Source organism: Gymnodraco acuticeps, unplaced genomic scaffold (genome assembly GCF_902827175.1).
Source record: "Gymnodraco acuticeps unplaced genomic scaffold, fGymAcu1.1, whole genome shotgun sequence".
NCBI classification, from domain to species: domain Eukaryota; kingdom Metazoa; phylum Chordata; class Actinopteri; order Perciformes; family Bathydraconidae; genus Gymnodraco; species Gymnodraco acuticeps.
The window spans coordinates 2253474-2264048 of NW_022990391.1; the positions used below are offsets into that span (position 1 = coordinate 2253474).

The following is a 10575-nucleotide window of genomic DNA, read 5'->3' on the forward strand; positions in this document are numbered from 1 at the left end:
AATCTCGGGCTTTTTTGGCGTCCGTCAGGAACTGAATTTCAAAATAAAAATAACCGGAAACAGACGTAGGCCTATAAGGGACATTTCGAGCATCATTGCAATTGTCAACATTTCTGAGTTTAGGATGGCCGAAGACACTACACTACCCATAATCCCCAGCTATCGTTTAGGACTACAGTCCCCGTAAGGTTACGCAGAGCGTCAAACAGCTGTTTGAAATGGAACGAAACCACGCCAGACTATCCAAAACTGGAATCGAACGCCCCCCCAGAACTACACATGCTGGCTATTGTGTTTCGCAAAATGTTCTATGGGACGTCTCTACTGAACGTTTTCGTTTTTCCCACAATTAGAAGTTGCCAGTATTAAACACATTGGTGTTATCAAATGTAAAACATATAATTAATAAATGGGTGAAAATCGTTTGTGTCCATAATGTGCAGCATTAATATATACCCACATGACAGCTCATTGTTACTTTGTAATTCTACTCCACTACAATTCAGAGGTTAACCTGGTATTTTTACTCCACTGCATTTATTTGAGTTACTTTGCAGATTCTGATTAATTATGTGAAATATAAACAACTAGGGGTGTAACGGTTCACAGAAGTCACGGTTCGGTTCGTACCTCGGTTTGGAGGTCACGGTTCGGTATGGTTCGGTACAACAAGAAAAAGCAAAAAAAAGTCCCAAATGCATAATTCCAGGTTTGTTGTTATTTATTTTTGAACAGTAGTGCAAGTTTCAGTTTAAAAATAAAGAACTCTTTTTTGAATAATGAACTGTATTAAACAGTTAAAAACAAACCATACACAGTACACTCAGATGGCCATATTATCTATAATGGCTGATGTCAAACAAAAAGGTTTCATCAAGCTGTAAAGCTAAAAAGAATGTCTTGAAAATATGACATCATAAATAATAAGAAAGTGTTTCAAGAGCAAAAAGTCGTTGAAAAACATATGCCAAAAGCTTCCGTTATTTATTTTGGTCTCTCGGCTTTCACGTCTCTTGGCTTCTTAAAAACAGCGGGGATAAGCTGTTGAACTGCTGCTGTCTTTTGCCGGGCTCCGGTGATTGGCAAATCTGGGTGATGCCTTCTGATATGATTTAGCATGTTTGGCGTGTGTTACCATTAGCATACCGCACCGCTGTAGAACAACGGCGACACACCGTCCTCGTCCGATCCACCACTCGTACACTCCATCGTTATTGTAGTCCACAGGGAACCCGAAATGTTCCCACACAGCTGATGTAAAAGAAGCAGGTGGGTTCTAGCTCCTGTGTTATCTGAAATCGCCATACTAACTTTTCTTCTTCTTGTGTTTTGTTCGTTTTGTTGTTGTGTTTCTTCTTGTTCTTCATTTGTTGTTTAAGGGCGGCTGGCAAACAGCTTTTAGGCGCAATACCGCCCCCTGGATTATATATAGTGTAGTGGATACTGCCCTGAATGACACTTTTTTCCCACTCATAAAAAAAAGGCGTATTCGTCGTGTGACTGCGTGTGCCGAACCGTGACGTCCGAACCGTGACGGTACGGGACGAATACGGATACCGTTAAACCCCTATAAACAACCCTTAAATTAGACTTTAGTTACACCTGAGTAAAATTCAGGTAAGGTGATTGTCAAGTGCCAACAATCAGGAGAGATATTTGATAGTTGGTGCTTGAGAAGACTAAACATGTATCTGCAATTGACATGAATGGAAACGAGTAATAAAGTATATTCATTACTCGTTATTCTCTACTAATAGTTAATTAAAGACTGTATATTATGGCTATTTTGCACATCCCTTTCAAGATTTTCAAAGGTGTATTGACATATCATATACACAACTACGGTGTAGTTATGCAATGAATGAAACACTTGGGTCACAGGTTCCTCAACAGTGCATTACAAGACATCTATCAATATGTGTGTACCTCCACCATTAAACTGTCATATTCTGCACATTTCTTATTCTATCTACATACATAAGAGTATAATTCATATGTAAAATATCAGTTAAAATAAGTGCTTCAACATAGTTAACATTGCAGGAAAGCAATATATTAGACGTTAAGTACTTTGTCAGGCTTAATATTTATCTGTAGATAGATACCCCCAAAGTTTTTTTCTTATTTAAAAGAAGACCTGAATCTGTTATTTAATGTTTAAATAAAGGTTAATTAGTTTTTCTGTTTTGCACCTCCTCCTATTAATATCTTTGTACATTCTGCACTAAACTGTTTTATTGTAGAGATCACTTATAGTATCTTCTTGATTTTTTATATTCTATATTTATACTTTCCCCCTATGAAAGTATGTACTCTTAATATTTTTAACAAATAAAACACAATAATTCAATAACGTGCTGTAACCACTAGGCGGTGCACACAAGGTACACACAGCCATAATAACTTTGTATTATTAGTGTAGGACACTTTTGTTTTCTGAAAATGTGTAGTTTTATGCATGCTTTCACATAATTTTACAGCATATTGCTATACTATTTCAGACTCAGTATTTACATTCTTACATTCAAAGAAAATCAGTAATATCTTTAAAAACTACAGTCCTTTTATATCAGCTGTGCACCGTTATGGTTTAAATATAACCTATCTGTGAATTAGATCAAATGTAAAAGTCAGCCGAATTAGTGTTGATACTGCAAGGAGACGTATTGTGTGAAGAGAAATTGAAGATGTTGTTTAATTGTTGAATATATTTATGATCCACGTCAAGTATTCAGTTTCGGCGGCATTTTCTCAGTTTTCCCAAAGGTCTTCTCATCAGGGCTCTATAAATAAAGAACTACGGCAGATCTGTAATATACAATGCAGCCGAACCGTGTATTACAATGCCGTTATGTGATGACTTTCAAAGAGAAAAGCAAGAGCGCTCGGAATTAAGTATTATTTTATTATTTTAAAATGTTTTCCAGATTTCATATCATATAAACAACAAATCCCAGCATGCATTGCGGCTAAAACATCCAATAAGCGAGCTTAAAACCATAGCTGAGGATCTTGCGGTTATTTTTATTTTGAAATTCAGTTCCTGACGGACGCCAAAAAAGCCAGAGATTATGGAATTAAACCAATAAATAAAAGCAAGGATAATTGTGTGTTATTGGTGAGTAAATAACAGTGTGTTATTTTGAAAAGAATAACAAATTAGAAGGAAAAAAATATTTTAAAAATACAGATTTCAGTATCCTGAGGCTCTGAGCCCCATTTATTTTCCTCACAGACGGCAACAAAAGTCAGAAATTATACGATTTAAAATAAAAGCAATAACTGTGGCTTGATATTGAGTAAGAACATGTTTTTATGAACCACACAGCTTCCGGTCTTCCTCGACCCGACCGGAGAAAAAGACCTGCTGCAGGCAGTAGAAATACATTGCTTTTAAAATCGTGCTGTGCAACACGAAAAAAAGGGGCAAATCGTGTTGGTGAACACGAATCAATAGATTAAAAATCGTGTTGGTGAACACGAAATGCCGTGAGACTGGGTTGGTATGTGTCTTGTTTATTTCAACAACAAGAACCGGCATCCATCTTCTTTGTTTGTTGTTGAGTGTGTGAAAGAACATTATATCATAAGATGGATGCCGTCGTGTTATTGTCACGTGTGTGAAATTACTATAGATGAATACACTCTTACACCAAATGAATAACAAAAAGATAAAAACAGATGAATACTCTTACACCAAATAAATAAGTAATAGATACAAACAGAGAGATTACATACCTTTCCGGTGACGGAGGTTCATAATCAGTCATTACTGTCCCCTTTATGCGTGACGAGATCACTATCTTCCGACGGACAGTCCTGAAATACGATGTCCAATGCCTCCTCGACGGACAAAAAAAGTCTTATTTCTGGCTGCCATTGTTACAATGAAGACAAAGAAAACAAATCCTGCTGTTTCGCTGATCGATCTGCCGTTCTCTGCTCTCCTGTCGCCGCGGGACGGGACATGCTATGCTATACTATGCTGTGTAAAAAGAGTGGGTGTGTGCGTAAAACAGCTATACTGCCTTTATTTATACTTACGCAAGATCCTATCTCTGGAACCCATTGGTCGATTTGGGTGATTGACACCTTTTTTTAATCGTTAGAGCCAATCAAATCAAGTGGCAGTTTCAAAATACGTAAATACATTACGCCTGCGGAGGGGGAGCTATGCGTAAACTGCATCTCCCGCAGCTGAAGCCACGGACTGTTAATCGTTGGACCTACTCTTCTGCCGTGCCCGTGAATGAAAGGATTGGATTAACCTTGAGCAGCGTTTTTATTCCTTTGAACACAACTTTTGATCACAAAACAGCCAAGGTAAGACCTAATTATTGTCATGGATTTGAAAACTGATATTGTTTACTTGCTATGTTCTGGCTGCTAGCTCGGTTAGTGTTGTGCCTGTAGTGATGGGTTGTATACCCATGGAATCTGTGGAATCTCAGCTTTCAGAATATGTGTTGTTTGTGCAGAAAGTATGAATTATAAATGATCGTTTTTGTGAGTTATGAGCAAAAATAGCAATTGCCCGTTTTTGCCATGGGCTCATTTAGAGGCTTCTTGTGAGACTTTTTCGAAAAACTTTTTTTTTTTCGTATCGTCAGTTAGCCAAGTTTCCTCCGGTCAGATGGGTATGGAATATTAATAGTTTCATGAATGACACTTCAGATATAGCACTGTTGCTACATATATAGCATTTTCAGACCCGAACTCGGGTCCGTGGGGCTTAAGAGGTTAAGAGCATTCCATGGAATATAACAAAAGTGTTTCTGAAATAAATGACATACCCCACCTTTAAGTGTTTTTCATTATAAAAAAAGAACTTGCTCATCTTAATGTATATGCTGAATTGGCCTAACAGGAAACCACTGGCCTAACAGCACATGTCTATTTCCTGTGTTGGCATAACTTGCTCATCTGTGTGCATCTTTGGGCTGAATGCCATGCATGAAAGCTGCTTTATGAATTATTATCACTCTTACAACTCTGAGACTCATAAGGCAGTACGAGATTTAGTAATATTACCATGAATCTAGCCATTTATTTACCATATTTTATGGGAAAACTTCTCTGAAAAAGTCATATTGCTAGTTTACAATATGAAGGCCAATTGGACCAATTGGTTGAGCATATTTTCCAAAAAATAATTACACCCTTGTTACAAAACTGTTTTGTGCATCAAGTTATATAATTCTGTTCAGTAAGTGCTCTGACACTAACATATGTGAAAAATTATATGGTTACCTTACAACCTTACAACAGCTCACCCAGTCTGTGATGGGAGATCCAGATACTGGAGGCCTTAAGGCAGCACACATAGCACAATAAGTGTGCTCATCAAAGACTGAAACAAGATAACAATACATGCATGGGCGCAGGAAGGGGGGTGCGGAGCTCCCCTGTCTGAATTATTATTTGACGGTTATTGCTGCTCCCGTTGTGCATAATCTGTGTAATATGTAGCCAATAAATTCCACATTGTTGGTAAAATAATATTTTGGCCTGCCCCGAATGTTTTTTCTGTAGCCCCGGACAATTCTATCTCCATAATATAATACATTAACCGTGCTTTACGTGAACCTCATCAAGACACTAGAGAGGACGATAGGACTGTAATTTCCCGTATTCAGTGAATGCAACAGAGGCAAGACACCAGACCAATCAGAGAGTTGCATGGAAATAAAAGTGTACTTGTGTCATTCAAGCTCTGTGTGTGTGTGTGTGCGGAAATAGCGCATTTAGTGTGTGTGAGAGAGGGAGAGAGAGTTGTAACAGTCGCGGGTGTACTGTGTATTTGCGTGTGGGGAGTGCTTTTGTGCGTACTCTAGTCTATAGTGTCCGTAATAGTGTTCACTGAGTCCAGCACCTCAGCACCTCCACTCAAAATACCTTCCCGCGCCTCTGAATACATATGTATGTCAGCTTCTATACACATACATCCATATATATATATATATATATATATATATATATACATACAGACACACATATATACATATATTCATATGTATTTACCTGATGCCTCAAGGATTTCGAGAGCCAGTTCTCTCCTCTCCTGTTTCATGTATTTCTTCGAACACTCGAAATTCACATTCGGGATCAGAGGGAAGGACTCCATGACTGCCTTTGCCATCTAAACAAACACTTATGTTATGGAGGGTTTTTCTTCTTTATTGTATAGTAATACAGATACAGACAAAAACATGAGACACATTATAGAAGACATCCACCCTTGACTAGAATGCCTCCCAAAACTTTTGATTATTGATATAGACCGGTCCTATTATTGGAATTTTGAGATATTCAGAAGCGAAGTTTTGTCAATGAAACTTTCTGTGTTCAAGTGAATACTACATTAGTGTTAAATAACTGTTAATTTAAGTTCAGCAATGTTGTGCCATAATCCAATTGTTGTTAGTTGTGAAAAATACAATAAACAACAACATGATATCGGCATTATACTGTATATTGTCCATGTGAAGTAAAAACTTCTTTGCAGCAATGTTGAGCCAATCATGAAATGAGGGAAACTGGATTCGCCTTAGTGAATACACTGATATTTATTGAGAGACAAAACGGCCGGAGGATTAACAAAGCAACTCGCACTGTTGAAATGCAAGCTGCCAAAATTAACTCTAAACACAAAAGACAGAAACATCTCTATATATCTTTCAAAGGAGGGGTCTAAACAGCCCGCCCTTTCCCCTAATCATTACCAGACACCAAGAACAAAGACTGCATATATTGCCCCTCCTTAAGTGCCCCAAGCCCCTCACCCACACAGAGAAAGAGTAGTCACTCATGTGAAGTTTCTCAGGTCAGCTAAGCATCAGACTAAAATATTCCTTTACAGTCCATTGGCCAACCTGCCTGCTAAATATTATGGGGATCAGCATCGGCCTTTAAAAAACCCTTATCGGTCGACCACTACTTTTGACAGATTTTTTAATCTGTCCTTGCATTAAACTGTCTTTCACATTAAAAACTCTGCTTGTTAACTGGATGAAAACAGAATCTCTTCAGCTCACCTTCACAACAACGACACCACAGCTACATCCATCCTTTTGAAGTGGGTGGCCCATAACGCCTCCCTTCCACTTAACATCCACCCAGTCTGTTATGCTGTGGCGTGTCCTCCTCATCCTGAAGTACTCCCTGAGAAAGGATAATGTTAACACACTTTACATTTCTAATTATGTGGCTCCTAAAGATAATGTAACAGAAATTCATACTGTTTGTATTCACCATATGACCATTTATTTATATAAGGGGCAGCCACAGGTCAGCTATAGATATCACTGTCTGAACACAGACTGTATCAGACTGTTTAAAATGCTTTCAATGCTGTTTGTGAGTATCAATGTAACTAAATGTGACACATTTTTTACGTTAAAATATAGTTTTTACTTGAATTTTCAAATATCTATTGAATTTTGATTTACTGTATTTTTTTGGCAGTATGTTCGGAGTCATCAAGCTCTTTGATGCTTTGAGCTGGATCCACCAGGAATACGGTGCTGGTTTTGGCATGAATGTACTGTGAGAGAACAAAACAAGTAAAAGCACTTTTCATCAAAAAGATTTTTGGTTTCACTTGTGCTTTTCATTTCATTTCAAACCTTTACTTATGCAGGTGAATCCCATTGAGACCATTGATCTCTTTTTCAAGGGTGACCTGCTGCAAGTAGGTTCCACATGAATATAAACATAACAGAAAAACAAAAATAAATAACAGAAATAATACAATAACAAAATAATTACAAACCAGCAACTTCCAGTGGTTGTTGTAGACAAGTACAAAGGACAGGACAGCTTCATAGTTATCAAAGTTGACCTATAATGGCATCAAATAAAGGATTAAAACAAACTTGAAGGCTAAGGTAAAAATAACAACAACATTAGTCTGACAATTATGTTCTTGTGCCATTCATTTGTTGTGCTTAAAACAAGTGTTGGTATGGGAATTCAATAGTAAGTAGATTTATCAGGTGATTTAACTAGTGAGTATAGTTTCAGAGAGGATAAAGTAAAATAATCTCAGCTAATTTCCTATTTAAGACCTCAGCCAATGCTTCACTCCATGTGCCTAATGTGTGAGCCCACAAATCAAATCCACACCTACTTCCCCCTACAGCATCACCATGCACAAACACAACACACCACACACATAAACATACACAGACCACACACATTACCTTCGGTAAACTGTGAGATGTTAGCTGAGTTCTGTCCCCGAACAAAATGACACCTGCTGTGTAGTGATTTAGCAAGTACATTTTGTTCACAACGTAGAATTTGTCGACAGCAACATGAAACACGCCTTCAATTACCTGGCAAAAAAGATCATAACAATTTGCCAATTAATGCATATTCCCAGTTATACTGAACTTTCATTTCCTGCAACTTTGAGAATCTTGTGACTGACAAAAGTATCGAGACATTTTTTTCAGATACTTTTTTTAAATGCTAGATAAAGAAAATGACACAGAGTGAAACTTCAGACACTTGAAACATGTAGTCACGTACCTCCCCTGTCAACCACTGGTGGGGTCGAAGTGAGCATAGCTCACAGTGGCGGATAAGTAAGATGCGTCCTTTCATCTGTGAGGGGAGCACTGCCACGACCACCTCTGTGTCCTTTTTTTTCCACAGCCAGGTCAACTGCAAGTTAGGATTGAGGGTAAATAGATGCAGTCTGTTTAATATGGACACTTGAGGAATCTTTTAACCTTCCGGTATCACTCTGGACATTTTTGTCCCGAATGACTAATTAGGGTAGTGCATTTGAATGACACCAGAGGGTTAACAATCTTGAATGTTTGGGTGAAGGCCTTGTTTTTGTATATGCACCATCAAAGCTACATACACAACATATAATTAAACTGTCCATGTTTATGCATTTAACCTCAGTCCCTTTTAGAGTTTTCACTAAATGACATTAATGGTAAGCCCAAACGTGTAGTTCGGGTGAACTGGGAACATCTGGAGGAGGCCCAAGTTCAGGAGGCCTTCAACTCACACCTCCGGCAGAGCTTTTCGGGCATTCCTGTGGAGGTTGGGGATATTGAACCAGACTGGTCGGTGTTCAAAGCCTCTATTGCCGAAGCCGCGGCGGGGAGCTGTGGTCTCAAGGTCCTAGGTGCCTCAAGGGGCGGTAACCCTCGAACCTCCTGGTGGACACCGGTGGTCAGGGAAGCCGTCCGACTGAAGAAGGAGGCCTTCAGGGATTTGTTATCCCGGGGGACTCCCGAGGCAGTTGCAAGGTACCGACAGGCCCGAAGGGCAGCAGCCTCATCCGTGGCCGAGGCAAAGCAGCGGGTGTGGGAGAAGTTCGGAGAAGACATGGAGAAGGACTTTCGGGCGGCACCAAAGTTGTTGTGGAAAACTGTCCGACACCTCAGGAGGGGGAAGCAGGGAACCATCCAAGCTGTGTACAGTAAGGATGGGACGTTGTTGACCTCAACTGATGGAGTGTTAGGGCGTTGGAAGGAACACTTTGAGGAACTCCTGAACCCGACAACTCCGCCCTCTATGTTAGAGGCAGAGCTGGAGTATGACGGGGGATCAACACCAATCTCCCGGGGGGAGGTCACTGAGGTCGTCAAACAACTCCAAAGTGGCAAAGCCCCGGGGGTGGATGAGATCCGCCCGGAAATGCTGAAGGCTCTGGGTGTTGAGGGACTGTCATGGTTGACACGTCTCATCAACGTTGCGTGGAAGTCGGAAACAGTACGGAAGGAGTGGCAGACCGGGGTGGTGGTTCCCCTTTTTAAAAAGGGGGATCAGAGGGTGTGTGCCAATTACAGAGGCATCACACTACTCAGCCTCCCCGGGAAAGTTTACTCTAAGGTACTCGAAAGGAGGGTCAGGCCGATTGTCGAACCTCAGATTGAGGAGGAACAATGCGGATTCCGTCCTGGTCGTGGAACGACGGATTAGCTTTTTACTCTCGCAAGGATCCTGGAGGGGGCCTGGGAGTACGCTTATCCGGTCTACATGTGTTTTGTAGACTTGGAGAAGGCGTATGACCGAGTTCCCAGGGAGTTACTGTGGGAGGTGCTGCGGGAGTATGGGGTGAGGGGGTCTCTACTCAGGGCCATCCAATCTCTGTACTCCCAAAGCGAGAGCTGTGTCCGGGTCCTCGGCAGTAAGTCGGACACATTTCCGGTGAGGGTTGGCCTCCGCCAGGGCTGCGCTTTGTCACCAATCCTGTTTGTAATATACATGGATCGGATTTCGAGGCGTAGTCGTGGGGGAGGGGGTCTGCAGTTCGGTGGACTAAGGATTGCACCACTGCTTTTTGCAGATGATGTGGTTCTAATGGCTTCATCGGTCTGCGACCTTCAGCACTCACTGGATCGGTTCGCAACCGAGTGTGAAGCGGCTGGGATGAGGATCAGCACCTCCAAATCTGAGGCCATGGTTCTCAGCAGGAAACCGATGGACTGTCCACTTCAAGTAGGGAATGAGTCCTTACCCCAAGTGAAGGAGTTCAAGTATCTCGGGGTCTTGTTCTCGAGTGAGGGAACAATGGAGCGTGAGATGGGCCGGAGAATCGGAGCAGCGGGA

At 40.6% G+C, this 10575-nt stretch overlaps 1 long non-coding RNA gene across 1 annotated transcript; it reads right to left on the reverse strand.

Moving 5' to 3' along the window:
• Window positions 1-5330: 5330 nt before the first annotated feature.
• LOC117551555 lies at window positions 5331-7425 on the reverse strand. Its single transcript, XR_004569811.1, has 3 exons — window positions 7035-7425; window positions 6022-6139; window positions 5331-5350 (listed from the first exon to the last, which is right to left on the reverse strand). It is a non-coding gene; the product is annotated as an uncharacterized LOC117551555 (long non-coding RNA).
• Window positions 7426-10575: the final 3150 nt, after the last annotated feature.